The sequence below is a fragment of the Carlito syrichta genome, unplaced genomic scaffold (assembly GCF_000164805.1).
Source record: "Carlito syrichta isolate Samal-C Ts95f unplaced genomic scaffold, Tarsius_syrichta-2.0.1 Scaffold302382, whole genome shotgun sequence".
Lineage (NCBI taxonomy): Eukaryota > Metazoa > Chordata > Mammalia > Primates > Tarsiidae > Carlito > Carlito syrichta.
In genome coordinates this window covers 327,095-343,958 of record NW_007246478.1, presented here as the reverse complement: position 1 = coordinate 343,958, position 16,864 = coordinate 327,095, and the positions used below count along the sequence as shown (strand labels likewise).

The window sequence follows — 16,864 nt, the reverse complement described above, 5'->3', positions numbered from 1 at the left end:
TCATGGTTAATTTATAGACATAACTGACTTATTGTACATTTGATTGTTCATAGAATTCCTTTCACACATTTCTTTCCACAAACTTTCCACATACCATCTTCAACATACTCATACCATTTTTCAACATGCTTGAACCTTCTATTTTTTGTTCTACTTTCCTTCTTCCCAAAAACCATTCACTCTATTGTAATACAAAAATTTACCATGCAAGATCTTTTCCTAGACAAAATTATCTTTCCTTATATACTTCCTTTAAAAAAACATACTTTAAGCCGGGCTCGGTGGCTCAGCCTGTAATCTCACGCCTTTGGGAGGCTGAGGTGAGTCGATTGCCTGAGCCTGCGGGTTCGAGACCCACAGGCAGCAAGACCTCATCTCTACAATAAATCAAAAAATCAGCCGGGCATGGTAGCGCACGCCTGTAATTCCGGCTACTCGGAAGGCTGAGGCGGAAGGATCGCCGGAGCCCAGCAGGTCGAGGCTGCGGTGGCCAGGAGCGGCCACTGCACTCCAGTCTGGGCGACAGAGTGAGACTCCAACTCAAAAAAAAGAACATACTTTTATACCAATAACTTTCTTTACATCTTTCCTTTGCTTTCTGGTTTCTTTTTGTGAGCTTTTGCTTTTTGTCTTGCTGGTGCTCATCCAGCAAGACAAAAATTATTTTTCTTAACCTCTTTATAGATAACTTTTTACATTTATAATCTGAATTAACCTTTTCGTAACCTTTGATTAGAGGATAGGTAAAATGTCTAACTTTCGGAACACCCCCAATTCCCACTAGGAAGCAGGTGTCTGGAAAAAGAGGGTCAGCATGAGCACCTAGAGCTGAAAACTTAGCCTCACTATTGATTAAAAATTAATCTGGGGCAGGGCTCGGTGACTCAGTCTGTAATTCCAGCACATTGGGAGGCCGAGGCGAGTGGATTGCCTGAACTCGCAGAATCAAGACCAGCCCAGGCAACTTGGTGAGACCTCATCTCTACAATAGATCAAAAACTTAGCTGGGCATGGTATCGCACACCTATAGTTTCAGCTACTTGGAACTACTGAGGTGGAAGGATTGCCAGAGCCCAACAGGTTGAGGTTGCAGTGACCGAGAGGCATGCCACTGCCCTCTAGTCTGGGTGACAGAGTGAGACTCCAACTAAAAAACAAAAAAATTTTAATTTGGACCCCAGCCACATCCATGCATACCCACAGAATCTCTGGGGTGATGGCAAACAGAGCACTAGGCTGGGCCGTGGTCCTTGAGCCCCATCAGTCAGTGGCCATCAATTACTGAGCTAGGTGATCACCCTCCCCTTTGGAAGAGGCTGTACCAGTTTTTCCAGTGGCCTTCTAATCCGCATGTTAGAGGAAAACTGAGCTTCAAGTGCTGAGATTGATCACATCCATAGCAGCAGATACCACCCCCCTTAATAGGTCTACTCTTACAGGGTGTCCCTGTTGGGTGACTGAAGTTTTGCAGCTAATGACAATTGCCAATATGTCTGTTTTTTGTCTTGTTGGTGCTCATCCCGGAGTCTTTCTCTTTTTCCTCAATGTCTCAGTTGCTAAAACCTCAAAAGTTTTCTGTAATTGGGAATTTGGTATTTGTAGTTCGGAGTCAAGCCTCTAAAGTTGGGTATTTAATATCCCATAGGATATAATCTTGTTTGCAAAGTAGTGAAATAAATTTTAAAATGCCTCTACCTATGAAACTTCTGACCATTTCCCTTCATGACTACAAAATGGATCTAACTGCCAGATGGTATCTGTTCCAATTTTGGCAGTTTTTAATGGAAGTTTATATAAGATTACTCTATTCCTGCATCTTCTCAATGGTTTCTTCCTTGTATGTGTCCTTTTCCCTTTCTACTTGGAGATTTGGCTTTCCGTTCAAGGATCTTTTTTGCAGTCTTTGTTCAGTTTTAGCCTAGTGATAACCACCTTACTGGGGTGAATGCCCATGTGAATAGTTGTGCCATTAGCCTTTTCCCGCTACACCCATTCAACATAGATGGCATATTTCTTCCTATAAACCTGGACTACTTTGCCAATTTGGTGACCTTTTCAGCGTCCCTGCACAGCCTTGCAGGGGTGAATGCCCACACGGATAGTTGTGCCACTAGCCTTTTCCCGCTACACCCATTCAATGTGGATGACATACTTCTTCCTGTAAACCTGGACTACTTTGCCAATTTGCTGACATTTATAGTGTCCCCACAACAACCTAAATTTTGTCATCCTTTCGGATGGGCATGGATCAAACATTGTACTTCTGTCTCAGCTCTTTGGAGAGAGGGGAAGACATAATCTTCAAGCAAATGTGAGAAGGTGCATTGAAATGCCTTTTGAAGTTCTTGCTTTGGTATGAAATCACAAAGGGATGGAACTTCATTTTGGCCGCTGCTGCTTCTTGGCCACAAAAGGAGAAAGATCTACATGCTACTTCCAGTTCTGTCGCCAGATGGTATTAAAGCAAAGAGTCCCATTTCTTTTCCAAACTTCATTATCTGCTAACTTGTATTGAGTCCAAATTGGGTTTCAATAATGTATTAATTTTCATTTTCATTTTAAACCATGTAATTCTAATTTTTTTCCAATTCTTTCAAATCTATCCCAATGGGGTGTCTAAAGGTATAGATTATTATCCATTTTCTTGTGTTCCTTGAAACCCAGAATTTTGCCTTTAAACCCTGCACCCTGCGTTCTTCACAGGAAAATTCTGAAACAAACAAAAAATAATACCCAGAATTTTACCTGTGCGCTCCATTCCTCAAAGGAAAATTCTGAAACAAAGATAAAACCATAAACAGCGACGCCAGGCATCCCTGGGACCATGATGGCTTCTTCTGAGCTTGAGCATCCTCAGCACGGCCTGCAGCTTCCCGCCACTTCAGACTCTGCTTACGGAGGACTTCCTGTGCCGGTGTGCCTGTGACCTGAGGGGTGCGAACCAATGAGGTTTAGTTCAGGACTTTCCAACAGTGACTTTGAAATGGTCTGATACAAAAACCTTTTAGAGTAAACAGACTGCGTAGATATGAAACGACCTGTTCCTACTTGTTTCCAATTACAAGGAGGCAAATTTGTTAAGACTCTTTATAAATTACTAAATTGCCATCTTCATTGTGAGGTGTGGACAATTAGGTGAGAGTGATCGGGTCTCATGCTCCTTGTGCCACGGAGTACCCAAGTATTTTGTTCAGCCGACAGACGTACGGGGCTTAGTAAAGTGACTTAATCTGGTGCTAATGGCCAGTTTCTAGGCCTCATTATGTCACGCAGAGTGTTCAGTGTTTAAAGATTTACCTGTCTCATAAGAAGGTGCTAATCAGGCACAACAGATGACTTAACTTCCTTAAAAAAAAAAAAAAAAACAGTGGCTCAGCCTGTAATCCCGCGCCTTTGGGAGGCTGAGGTGAGTGGATTGCCTGAGCCCGCGGGTTCGAGACCCGCCTGGGCAACTTGGTGAGACCCCGTCTCCACAATAAATCAAAAAATCAGCCGGGCGTGGTAGCGCGCGCCTGTAATTCCGGCTTCTCGGAAGGCTGAGGCTGAAGGATCGCCGGAGCCCAGCAGGTCGAGGCTGCGGTGGCCAGGAGCGGCCACCGCACTCTAGTCTGGGTGACAGATTGAGACTCCAACTCAAAAAAAAAAAAAAACTTTCGCGAAACTTGCAATATAAACATTGGTGTTATCTAGCACTAAATTTTAAAGTAAGGGTAGTATACATTACACCCTTCTAAGAGACCTTTGAACAGTTTTACAGAGACAGTTGATTGCAATCACCGGCAAGGCCTAAACCTTTAGAAACAGACTCATTTCCAAATAACCTGGCTGCCAGCATTTGAAAACAAGAACAGTCTTACTCCTTAAATACCACAGAAAAACATTCTATCCCCATTCCAAGTAAGAATCCTTCCCTTACTCCAGTAGAACGGCGAGAGCAAAGCAAAAAAGAAAAAGTGAGGTCTTCCGGGGCTGCACGGAAAGGAAGTCTGGCTTCACCCACCCCCTCTGCGCCTCCCATCCAGGAGGATCGCTGGAGTCTCAGGTCTGCGCGGTGCAGGAGCTTGACTCCAGCCCACCTCCACTGGCCTCCTGCCAGGGAGGACCAGTAACTTAGCCGGAGGGAGCAGAAACTGAGCGACCGGGAGGAGAGGCCGTCGAGAAGGCAGAGGAGTGAAAAAGACACTGGCAGAGGCTGAAATGAGAGAGAGAGAGAAAGAAAAGAGGGAGAATCTGGGCCGTCTTACTTACAGACCGCATGGTGCGGGCGATGGCTGAGCTTCCGGCCCCACACGTTGGGTGCCAGATGATGCCAGGTGGGATGCCGCGCAGAACCCGTGGATTCGTTGGCTCGTTTCTAAAATGAATTTTAGAGCAGCCAGAAAAGATTTCAAACAGAGTTTATTAGAGAAAGAAGAGAGAAAAGACAGGGTGACATGCCAGAACTGGCACGTGAGAGAAACCGCACCTTTGCTCTTTACAATAAACCTGATATACCTTCACAATGATTGATACGCTAAGGAAAGAGGAGCCTAGAGTCTGCCACTGTGGAGACTGACATCTCTGGGCGCCTGATTGGCCTTGACAGGGAAACTGAACGTTTCTTAATGATGATTATGCTCAACCATGAATTGCAAGGTTGGGCTGTCCTAGTCTTGCATCTGATGGAGTTTTCCTTTGATTTGCCAAGGGGGTGGGGAAGGCTGCCAGCTTGCCCTGCAGTAAAAATATAATTTTAAAAATGTCTGAACGCTTCCGAAAACCTGCCTATGGGAAATTTATCAATCTGTGTCTGACCTGTGCTAGCTACCCTGCCTCAGAGAAGAACCTTTAGAATGCACCTTCAGCCAGGTGCAGGGGCTCAAGCCTATAATCCCAGCACTTTGGGAGGCCAAGGTGAGGGGATTGTCTGAGCCCACAGGTTCGAGACCAGCCCGGGCAACTTGGCGAGACCACGACTCTACAATAAATCAAAAATTAGCCGGGCATGGTAGCATGTGCCTGTAGCAGCTACTTGGAAGGCTGAGGCGAAAGGATCGCCTGAGCCCAGTCAGTCAACACTGGGGAGGCTGTGAGCGTGCCACTGCACTCCAGTCTGGGTGACAGAGTGAGACTCCAACTCAAAAAAAAAAAAAAAAAGAATGCACCTTCAAAATCAAAATTAGGATCCACAATTTCCTAGGAAAAGACCAGCTCCGAATAAAACAAAAGTACCACTGGCTAAAATGAGTGAGAGGAGTCTAGGGCTCAGGATGACTTACCTAGTTCCCCTAAGGAGAAGACTGAAGTCAGTGGGCTTTAATAGGCCCCTGGTGATACCTTTGTTCAGACAGTTCCTTCAGGTGCCTTGAGTCTTCTCTAAGGCCCCAAATCTTGGGCACCAATTTGTTAATGAAAGATGCCAAACTCTGTAAAATATTTAAGATAGTTTGTTCTGAGCCAAATGTGAGTGACCTTAGGCCGGTGACACCTCACCCCAGGAGATCCTGAGAAGGTGTCCCCACCATGGTTAAATTGTAGTTTGGTTATATACATTTTAGAAGGACAGGCATTACAAGAAACCATAAATCAATACATGTGAGCTTTACAGTGCTTAGGCTCAGGGAAACAGAAAATCTCCAAGCAGGGGCTTGCAAGTTACAGGTGGATTCAATAGTAAAAGAGATGAGCAGCTTGAGGAATGATGGGGAGTTGGGGAGTCAATTTTCTTTATATGTAGATGAAACCTCATAGGTGACAGACTTCAGAGAGAGCAGGTAACTGTCTTCAAAGGTGCCAGGAGTCTAGGAGTCCCCAAGAGACAGCTCTAAAGGGTAACAAAATATTTTAGTTTTCCGTTTTTACTCTTATGTGATGTTATGCCAGAATCAGGTTGGAAAGTAAACATATTATATAGTAGGAGCTATATAGTAACCAGGTGCCCTAGTTAGGAATTTGTCAAGGGAAAGAAAAAAGGTAAGAGTTTAGTCCTCAGGAGATAGGTTGTAAAAGAATACAAAAACTGAATAATTATTGCATCTGGAAAAGAAAAGTGGGATGTCTTTCCCTTTTTCACTGGATTTACTCTCCTAATGCTTGAATTTACTTCTGCCACTTGCATGTACAAAGTATATGAACATGTAAAATGAAAAGTCAAACACCACCTCACTGTAGCCCTTTCTTGGCCTGCTAAGGAAAGGTCCCAAGTATTGGAAAGTTTAAACAATAAAGTTATGAAATTCAGCTTTAAACTACCAAGGTGATGCAGCTTAGAGACGGCCTCAAAACCCCCACCACTCGCCCCCCTGTTTCCAGGCCCTGCCCTCCTTCCACATAGCCACCTCCTTAAGGGAGAGATCTTGGCACACAGTAGGCGTTCATTACTCGGAGACTCGTTTATTCTCCTGCTGTTTTCACAGTGGCTTGAAAAGCTTTTTGAGGCCTCGGTGGCTCAGCCTGTAATCCCAGCACTTTGGGAACCCGCGGTGAGTGGATTGCCTGAGCCCGCGGGTTCAAGACCAGCCGGGGCAACTTGGTGCGACCTCGTCTCCACAATAAAATGAAAAGTAGCCGGGCGTGGTAGCGCGCTTCTGTAGTCCGGCTATTCTAAGGCTGAGGCGGAAGGATCGCCGGAGCCCAGCAGGTCGAAGCTGGGATGGCCGTGAGCGTGCGTGCCACTGCACTCCAGCCTGGGCGAAGGAGTGAGAGGCCAACTTAAAAACAAACCAAAAAAAAAAAAAAGCCTTTTGAAAGTTCAAGGCTGTCTCCACTAGGAACCAGCAGGAAAAGGTCTGGTCCTGGCGGGGCAGCGCCCCCTGCCGGCCATCGTGGCTGCGGCCGGCGGAACCCGCCCAGGCAAGGAAGGTGCCGCACGCGCAGTGCGAAGTCGCCCTGGTTCCGGGACCTTCCTTTCCGGACTGCTCTTTCCAGGGCAATGCTGGCAAGCCTGGGGATTATCTCTAAAGGGAGCGGGTTGCTCTCGGTGTAGCGATTCCAGACCCTCTTCCCAGGGGCCTGTGACCCGCCATCGGAGGTATACTAGAGGGGCCAGTGGCGAATCGGCTCCGGCAGCCCAGAAAGCATCATCCTGGGAAAGCTTCCCCGAAGTAGATGCTTCCCAACCCACCACCATCACCACACACGCACACATGCACACGGTCTCCGAGCCCTCCTTCCCGCCCAGGAAGAAGGCGGGGAGCTGTGGGGAGAGGCGGGAGCCGGAGGTGACAAGTGTCCTGGTGAGGGGCCGGGCGCGAGCCGAGCACGGGATTCCGCAGCCGCTCCCGCCCTCTGCTGGCTGCAAAGCACTTTTACGCACCGCCGTCCTCGCGCGTCGCCAAGAGGGACTTCCTCGCTGGGCTCTGCGGCCAAGGGCCCTCGGCCAGGCCATCGCCAGGTGGTGAGAGAGGCAGCGGACTGAGGGCAGCGAGGGATGCGGATTCCGGAGAGGAAGCACTGGCAGAAAAGACTGACGTTTCTACAAAGAAAGAGGGTTGGGTCACCTGTAACTTGTCCTACCAGGAGTGGAGGTGTCTACCCATCTTAGGGAACCTACAACCCCCCTAATTAGGACTCATGGATGGCCAGGTGGAGACTCAGTCCCACAAGCAGCTGGTGAGACAGGTCTGGAGCCCAAATCACACTGACATCGCAGGGATGTTGTGTGGTGGCAATTGTGCTTTTGGAGTTGCTGCAGTTATACAGAAATGTGTTATGGTGTTCAGGTCTTTCTTAATTCAGGGATTTTACAGCTGTGAGTATTCCTAGAAATGAATATAATCATTTTTTATCACTCACAGGGCTGGGTCTCTTGAATTGAGGAGTCTTATTTAGCAAGTCGTATTTCTTGAGTACCTATGTGCCAGACACAGTTAGAGGTATGTGGGAGTCATCAGAGACTTGAAGGCTGATGCAATAAATATATATGTAAATTATACAGACTGTTAATGGGATAAGTGCTATGGAAAAAATATAGCAGGAAGGAGAATGGGGAGAGTAACTAGTAGCATTTTTTAATAGGGTAGTCAAGGTAAGCCTCCTTGACAAGGTGGCATTTAAGCAAAGACTTGAAGGTGGCATACGGGCCGGGTGCGAGCCCAACACAGAATTCCGCAGCCGCTCCCATCCTCTGCTGGCTACAAGGTGCATTGACACACAGCCGTCCTGGCCAGTCGACAAGAGGGACTTCCCCCTGGGCTCTGCACTTTGCTAGCTGTGCACATAGCTAGGGGAAATGTTTCAAAGCAAGAATGTGCCTGGGGTCTGTCAGGATCAGCAAATAAGCCATATACTAGAGAAGAATGAGTGAGAGAGAGGATAGCAGGGGATTTGTTCTGAAAGGTAAGGGTGTGGGAGGACAGCTCACTTGAGACCATGTGAACTTTTATAGGGCTTTCACTTGGGGTGAACTGAAAAAGCTGTGGAGGGTTCTGAGCAAGGGATAAGATCATCAAGAGAGTATGTATAGGCAGAGAAGAAGACCAATAACTGACCCCTGGGGATCTCCAACATCAAGATACCAGGGAGAAGGGGAGAAGCTAACAGAGGAGCCTGATAACGAAAACCCTGTATTTCCTGTAAGGGAAAAGCCAGAGGCAGGCATGTCCCGGGGACCAACAGGCAGCATCGACGTGACCATCTGCCTTGAGAGCACCAGGGCTGATCTCACCATGCTCTTCATCCCCGTGTCTGTCACAAGAAGCCCCATTCTCGGGTCAGCCTCATCAAGGAGGAGGGAATGATCAACTGTGCCTCATGCTGCTGAGGGCAGAAAATCAACCCCGTTGGGGTAGAGAGATCTTACTTCCAATACAAGGAGCGTCCTCCCCCCCCCCCCAATAACCATAACTCCTACTAATGGAGCTGAGGAGGCTGGGAGTTCACTGAGAAGATTTACAAAGTTCTTGGCCTAGAGGAAGACAGACTTCCAGGAGATGGTTAGAAAGAGGGGCCACACCTGAGATGTGTTCTATCCTAGAGGAGAGAATGAAGAGATGGAGAGCAGGGCATCTCCATTTCACTTCCCCTGACTTTCCAGTCCCTCCTTCTCAGACCCCAGGCCCTCGGTACTTCGCGTTCTTTCTAGCTCTCCTTCTCTCCTCACTCCTCTGAGTACTCACCTAAGAAACTCACTTTGTCGTGTCCTTCCTCTGATACATCCAGCTCCAGCGTCTCCATCCTCCTTCGTTGACTCTGCACATTCTCCTGGAGAGCTCCACAACTTATACACAGACCCACTTCATTGTGTTAAATTGCCACATAGTTGGCTGGGCGCGGTGGCTCAGCCTGTAATCCCAGCACTTTGGGAGGCCAAGGCAAGAGGATTGCCTGAGCTCAGGGATTCGAGACCAGCCTGGGCAACTTGGTGAGACCTCATCTCTACAATAAATCACAAAAACTCGCCGGGCATGGTGGCGTGCATCCGTAGTTCCAGCTACTTGGAAGGCTGAGGCGGAAGGATGGCCTGAGCCCAGCAGGTCGAGGCTGCAGTGACCGTGAGCGTGCCACTGCACTCCAGCCTGGGTGACAAGAGTGAGACTCCCACTCAAAATAAATAAATAAATAAGTAGCCACATAGTACTAATGGGATCCTCATATTAAGGAGTAATACGTTAAATTTCCAGTTCTATCACTCATTTTCTGTGGGGATCACCATATTCCAGTCCTTACCTATGAAGTGAAGAATAAAAGACCTCACAAATTCCTTCTGGCTCAGACTCTTGTAGTTCTCTGAAGCCTTAATTGAGGAGTGTGAGTTTGCGTGTGTGCATGTGCACTCATGCATGCATGCATGCCCATGCTTGTGTGTGTGTAGAGGGATGTCTGCAGAAAATGTAATCTACATTTCTGAAATTTTTATTATGTAAATCTGAATATCCTACAGTATTATGCCTAAAGCCAGAAGAAATATCTTATTATCTAAAATAACATTATTGACCTATATATATGAGGGGACCCAAATAAGCCAGAATTACCTTTTGGAGGGTAGGCCCCTTGTAATATACTCAGAATTTGTCCCTCTGGACCAAACAATCAACCCAAACTTTTATCTGGTTGCTTTGAGAAGGTTGCATCACGATTTGCAGAAAAAACCTCCAGAGTTGTGGCAAACAGGTAAATGGTTCTTCTACCATGACATGGCTCCTGCCCACACCATGCTGAGTGTTTATCATTTTTTGCCAAAAACGCATGACTCCCTTGCCCCACCCTTTCTATTCACTCAATTTCACCCAGAGTAACTTTTTTTGTTTCCCTAGATGAAGAAAGTCCTCAAACAGAAACATTGTGTCCATGTGGAAGAGATGAAACAAAAAACAGCAGAAGCCCTAAAAGGCATCCAAATTGATGAGTTCAGGGTCTGTCTGGTGTGGTGGCTCAAGCCTGTAATCCCAGCATTTTGGGAGGCCAAGGGGAGATGATTTCCTGAGCCCAGGGGTTCAAGACCAGCGTGGGCAACGTGGTGAGACCTCGTCTCTACAATAAATCAAAAAATTAGCCATGGCATGGTGGTACACGCTTGAGGTTCCAGCTGAGGCGGAAGGATCACCTGGGCCTAGCATGTCAAGAGTGGGGTGGCTGTGAGCGTACCATTGCACTCCAGCCTGGGCGACAGAGTGAGACTCCAACTCAAAAAAACAAAAACAAAAAAACAAATTGACAAGTTCAAAAAACTGTTTTGAACAGTGGAAAAGCGTCTTGATAGGTGTATTGCATCAAATGGAGAGTACTTTGAGGGTTACTGATGTTTAAACATGTAAAAATAAATACACAATTTTTTAATAAATAAATTATGCTTTTTAGGGGTCCCTCCTAATGCATGTATGTATGTATGTTACTGTTGTTGTTACCTAAAGACCATCAAGAAAAACATTTAACTATTATATTGCAATCAACACACAAATCCCTATCTCTCTGGACTGTTGTTTAATTAAGCAAAAGATAAGGTCAGCACAGAAGACTGTAGGATGATGTTACACCCCTGAGACTGTCTAGGTTTGAGAACGGGTTAACGCACTGGGAAGGATCAATCAGTCAACAAACACTGGTGTAGTGGTTTCCATCTCTAGCTGTCTCTACAAGCTTCCTCTACCTCTGATCTAATAGGAAAACAAGAGCCCTAAAACTCATTAAACCTCAGAGGAAGCTTTGATGAGTGCTTTACAGCCAGAAATATCTCAACATTCTTCAAATTTTTTATGCCTTATGATTTTGCAAGGCAGGATGGGAAAAAATAAAGAAACCACCCCTCTTTAGTACACCTATTTCACACAAGGCAATTGGGATTAAGCCTCCCAACAACGCTGTCCCATAAGTAACACTCTCCATACTTTTTAGAGCTGATACAGGCTTTTATTTGTGTTCACAATCTGATGGCCCGCCATCAGACTCATATCTGTGTACCATAAAGGGTTTTAATGTTTCCCTGGTGAAAAGGGGAAGACAGACACTCTGTTTGAGGCCATATGGTTGGTGAATAACGTACCTTGACAGTGTAAGAAGGATCTCTCTGAAAAGCATCAAAGGGGAAATCCCAACCACTAAACAGATCAGTAGTAATTACGAATTTGGGGAAACAGCAGAATAGCGCAAATTGAGACATCCAGGCAATTAGGGTATGGACCCAGGTAGGCCTGTGTCCCTTAGGGTGCCAGATACCAAGCATGCTACACAGCTCCATTCCACCTGTACTATGAACTCACATTTCTTTTTATCAACTACTTTTTCACAGTTTCATTGAAAGCAATAATATACCCAAAACCATAGATTTGAAGTATTGATTATTAACTCACACTATGATTATTAACTCATAATAAACACATAACAATGAACACTTTAAATGTGTATCTATGCACCCCTAACATCAATCATCTTATTTTTTTCACTCACAGCTTTATCACAAGCTTAACTAAAAAATTATACCTGGAAAATGTTCTCATGGAAAAAATATAGGATGCAAGGATAGTCAGAAAAAAAAGTAAGCCCAAGATCAAAGATTTAGTCATAATTCTGTTCAAATATAAGCTAAACTAGGCAGGTATGTTTTCATTATTATGAAAATGTTCCAAATTGCTTGCTAGGATAGTTCCTCATTTTTTTTCATGGAGTTAACAAAAGAAGTAATTCTTGTGCCATTTTATCTTTGCTGTAATTTCACTAGTGAAGTAGCATGTTAAAAGTTTATTTTCTAGCCAGGCATGGTGACTCACGCCTGTAATCCCAGCACTTTGGGAGGTGGAAGCAAGAGGATTGCCTGAGACCATGGTTTCGAGACCAGCCTGGGCAACATGGTGAGATCTCGTCTCTACAATAAAACAAAAAATTAGCTGGGTATAGTGACACATGCCTGTAGTTCCATCTACTTGGAAGGTAGAGGTGGAAGAATTGCCTGAGCCCAGCAGGTCAAGGCTGTGGTGGCTGTGAGCATGCCACTGCACTCCAGCCTGGGTGACAGAATGAGACTCTGATTTAAAAAAAAAAAAAGTTGTTTTTTTTTCTCCTCTGTCTCAGATTGATCAAGGGTCTCAGAGAAACAGAAGTCAATGACTAACCCATCTCAAATCAATCAAAACAGAACATGGCGAAATGATGAAACCGTGTTTTGTGACTTTAGCTTGCTATCCACTCACAGTCTATAAGAGAGTTGCAAAGACCTAGAAAGAAGTACAACATTTCTCAATTTACATGGTAGTTACAGTTCTAACAAACTCTTTGTATTTTAAAATCACGCAGCCGGGCTCGGTGGCTCAGCCTGTAATCCTGTGCTTTTGGGAGGCTGAGGCGAGTGGATTGACTGAGGCCGCGGGTTTGAGACCCGCCTGGGCAGCGAGACCTCATCTCTACAGTAAATCAAAAAATCAGCCAGGCGTGGTAGCGCATGCCTGTAATTCCGGCTACTTGGAAGGCTGAGGCGGAAGGATCTCCGGAGCCCAGCAGGTCAAGACTGCGGTGGCCGGGAGCGGCCACTGCACTCCAGTCTGGGCGACAGAGTGAGACTCCAACTCAAAAAAAAAAAGTCATGCAAAAAAAGTTTTGGGTTAGACATCAGATGATTCTAAGCAACTTTCTCACCTACATCAATTCAATAGCTAAGAGGTCAGTCATAAGTTGTGTAGGACATACACTAATTCTTTATTTTGTAAGAATTCCCTACACATTGCTATACTCTGAGAACACTTGGCCCCTACCCATTAAATGCTAGAACTGACTTCCTCCACAATCATCATAGCTGCCAAAAATATCTTTAAGAATTTCAAAGGCCAGACACGATGGCTCAAGCCTGTAATCCCAGCATTTTGGGAGACTGAGGCGAGAAGATTGCCTGAGCCCAGGGGTTCGAGACCAGCCTGGACAACTTGGGGAGACCTCATCTCTACAATAAATCAAAAAATTAGCGGGGCATGATACCACACATCTGTAGTTCCAGCAACTTGGAAGGCTGAGGAGGATGGAACTCCTGTGGCCAGAAGTCGCAACTGCAGTAGCTATGAGCATGCCACTGTCCTCCAGCCTAAGCAACAGAGTGAGACACCAATTCAAAAAAAAAGAGGAAAGGAAAAAATAATTTCAAGTCACTAAAAACAACTGATATATTAGTATGCTGAAAAATCTGTGTAAAATTACTTTTCTATTACTGTGTGATTATGTGATCAAATTGGAAAAGCTCAAATTGCACATTTTCCCTACCTAGCAGTGTATCTTATTTCATGAGTTTAACAATGTCCAAATACTTATTCACTCAACACACACATTCCGAGTTTAACAATGTACCTGGCCCTCCTCTGGGCACTGGAGATACACAATGTGAATAAAAACAATGTGTGCCCTCCAGAAGCTCCAGTTAAAAAGACTGGAAGCTCACAGGAAGTTATGATGCACAGAGATAAATTGGCATCAGAGTTTTTTGAGGCCAAAATGGCATATCAGACATAAAATGTTCCTGTAACGGTAAAGTCTGTTCCTTCCTATTCCCTCTTGAATGATGGAAAACTGGAAAGCGAGAGCCCCAAGACGTCTCTAACAAAGCCTCCCATGCAACAGTCTTCCTGAGTGAGACCCACCAATGACCCATGCCACCTTCCCGGCCCATGCTAGAGGCAGGGTGGCCTGCTTAGTAAGTGATCATCTCACCTGCCTTGCTGCAATCTTTCCTTCAGTGACACCTAAGATGGGGGAAAGGACTGCTTTGTGGCTCAGATATAGATAGACTCCTCTGTATTCTTTGGCAGAAGGCAATGTTGAGGACATTAAGATCTTATCTTCAAAACAAGAGTCCCTGTCAGTATTGGTTTAGAGTTAAATTGGCAGGAGTAGAGTCAGGTTAATTACCTGTTAGTGGGCAGCAGAAAGATGACAACATTGACTAGAAGATACCAGGGGGGAGAACCAGGGTACGCCTTTCCCCTCTGCCCATTATCCGGATCCTTCTTTCCTCAAAGAATGTCTGATACATCATCTTCATAGCAGTCAGACTTCAGGCAGTGACTTAGAGTGCAGAAGGGAGTCTAAGTTCTTTTGGCTTTGAGATGAGTGCTTCCTGGAACTTGTTCTTTCTTGTTAATTACCAAATCGAGGACTCATCCCCTTTATCACCCCTGTCCCAACTGTTGCTACCCTGAAAAGGCCCAGGCTCACCCAGAAAGAGCTCTTTGAGTAAACAAACATGGTTTAAATAAATCTCTGATTTTGTAATATGTGTCCTGATGCAGAAATCCCAGGTTCTGACCTGTGGTGCTTGCTACAATATTATATAAATTCTATTGCTTCAAAAAGGTGTAATTCACTGAGATGTCATGAACTCAGGAATTCTTTCTCTCATCTCTTCAGATATCCAGTTCCACAGTTTTGATGGACTCTTTATGTCTGATATTCCTCGCACCCAATCTGCTCCTCACAGTATACTTCTACCCAGATCATACCAATTAGCCACTGATCTCTCTATCTAATTATTCACACTGAGATGTAGGCAAAGGTTAACTCTTATGTGCTTGATTTTACAAGGCCAAGAGGAATTTTTAACCCAGTGATGGCTTGAGTACCTGAAATATTTTTGAGTGAGTGGGCAGGAACTTACAAAACTCTTCCCTTGTCTGCCATATTCACTTACTCCCTTAAATATCTGTAAAACAATAAAACATATGAAAGTAATATTTTTGACAGGTCAATCACACCTCACCAGTCCCATAATAACAGGCCTACATTCCTGTATCCATATTTCTCTATAACCAAGAAAGTGTCATTTTTGTATTCACCTCCTGATTTTACTCGGCTCCATCCTGAAGCATTAAATCTGTCTTGGCTTAACCATGCCAGTTTGCACTAGCCCTTCTGATGGTCATGGTCCAGGCTTGTAAATCATGTCCAAGTTACTCTGTATCCCCTCCAGGGCCTTGGTACCCCAATGCTGGTCTCTGTGTCAACAGATTGATTAGCTAACCATCATAACCCTGCCAGTGACCTGCTCTGCCTTGTCCTGCCTGGGGACATGGAAGGTCATGGTATCTGCATCAGCTTCAGCTCATCCTGCTCCATATTGCTTGGTTCTTTATCCTCAGACCCATTCTTTGGTGTCGACTTTTCTATGTCATTCCCAAAACTTGATCAAACAGTCCAAGGTATGCTTTTGTTCAGTGGCCTCCAGGGGAGATAGGTAGGAAGCCCCACACAGGAAGGAAGGTCACTTCCTGTGATCACTTTGCTGAGCCCAAGAGACCAGGGAGAGGTCAGTACACAAAATGTCTTTTGAGCTAAGGCTAGTTAGCTCCCTCCTTCCATTACAATTAAATTAACCCACGCCATGTTATTATGAAAATCTTTCATGCGGTCCCTGCAAGTAGTGTGCATTGTCTTTCTCGTAGACAGCCACTGTGTGCAAGAAGGTATTGACGGTTGGTCTCTCCCTATCAGCAGGTTAAGGGCAGATATTACAAGGATGCCCCGTAACTGAAGAAATTTCAAGTGCTGGACATCAAGTTAACTTTGAGCAATTCTGTGGCCAATGTCCTCAACAGTTGCTTTCACTATAGTGAAAAAGACCTTTTGTTGAGATTGTATCTTACCACTTCCCTTGATTACAAATAATGGCATAATGACATTAGCCAATAATTCAGTGGCTGCTGGGACACTGATATAGTGCTTAAGCTAATGAAATAATAGAACAAGTCTCTGATATTAAAGACAAAATCATGCTGAGAATCTGGGATACTCTCCATAGGTGTTTATATTAATTCCTGTTATAAATAAACAGGTCCTTAGTCCAAGATCTTTCCTATCATTTAGATTTAAATTGGAGGTAGTGGAGGGCAGCTAAGTACTTGCAGAGAGACTATAGAAGAAACAATCAGAAAAATCTGTTTAAGGTGTGCTTTGAACACAATTTACAGAAGAAGAGTGATCAAGGATTAGTCCGAGTATCGTCTAAGTCATTTCTCAGGACATTGTGACGAGACTACTGGGTCATGAACATAAATGTCTCCAAGAGTCAGGCAGATGTCTTTCCTGAGTGAACAGACAAGATGACAGACAGAAGGGAGGATGGAGTCAGTAAAGATCCCTGAACTTTTGTCTTAAAAGAAGATGTGGCTGCTACTTAAGAGGCAGCCTAAGAAGAAGCAGCTGCTACCCAGCTTTAGTGGAACATTACATTGTGCTCATGATGACCAAGCGTGACCACATTTTTAGATATGTTAAGGCAAGTCAGGAACCCAAAATTTTTGTGTGAAAATTTCCATTTGGAAAGATCATCACCAAGTCCAAAATTATTTTAAAAAGCAAAACAAAGCTGGGCATGGTGGCTCACGCCTGTAATACCAGCCCTTTGGGTAATGGAGGCAAGAGGATTGAGACCAGCCTGGGCAACTTGGCAAGACCACATCTCTACAATTTTTTTTTT

At 45.0% G+C, this 16,864-nt stretch overlaps 1 pseudogene; it reads right to left on the bottom strand.

Moving 5' to 3' along the window:
- Positions 1-1,804: 1,804 nt before the first annotated feature.
- Positions 1,805-2,383, bottom strand: LOC110595499 (annotated as a pseudogene).
- Between the last annotated feature and the right edge of the window lie 14,481 nt (positions 2,384-16,864).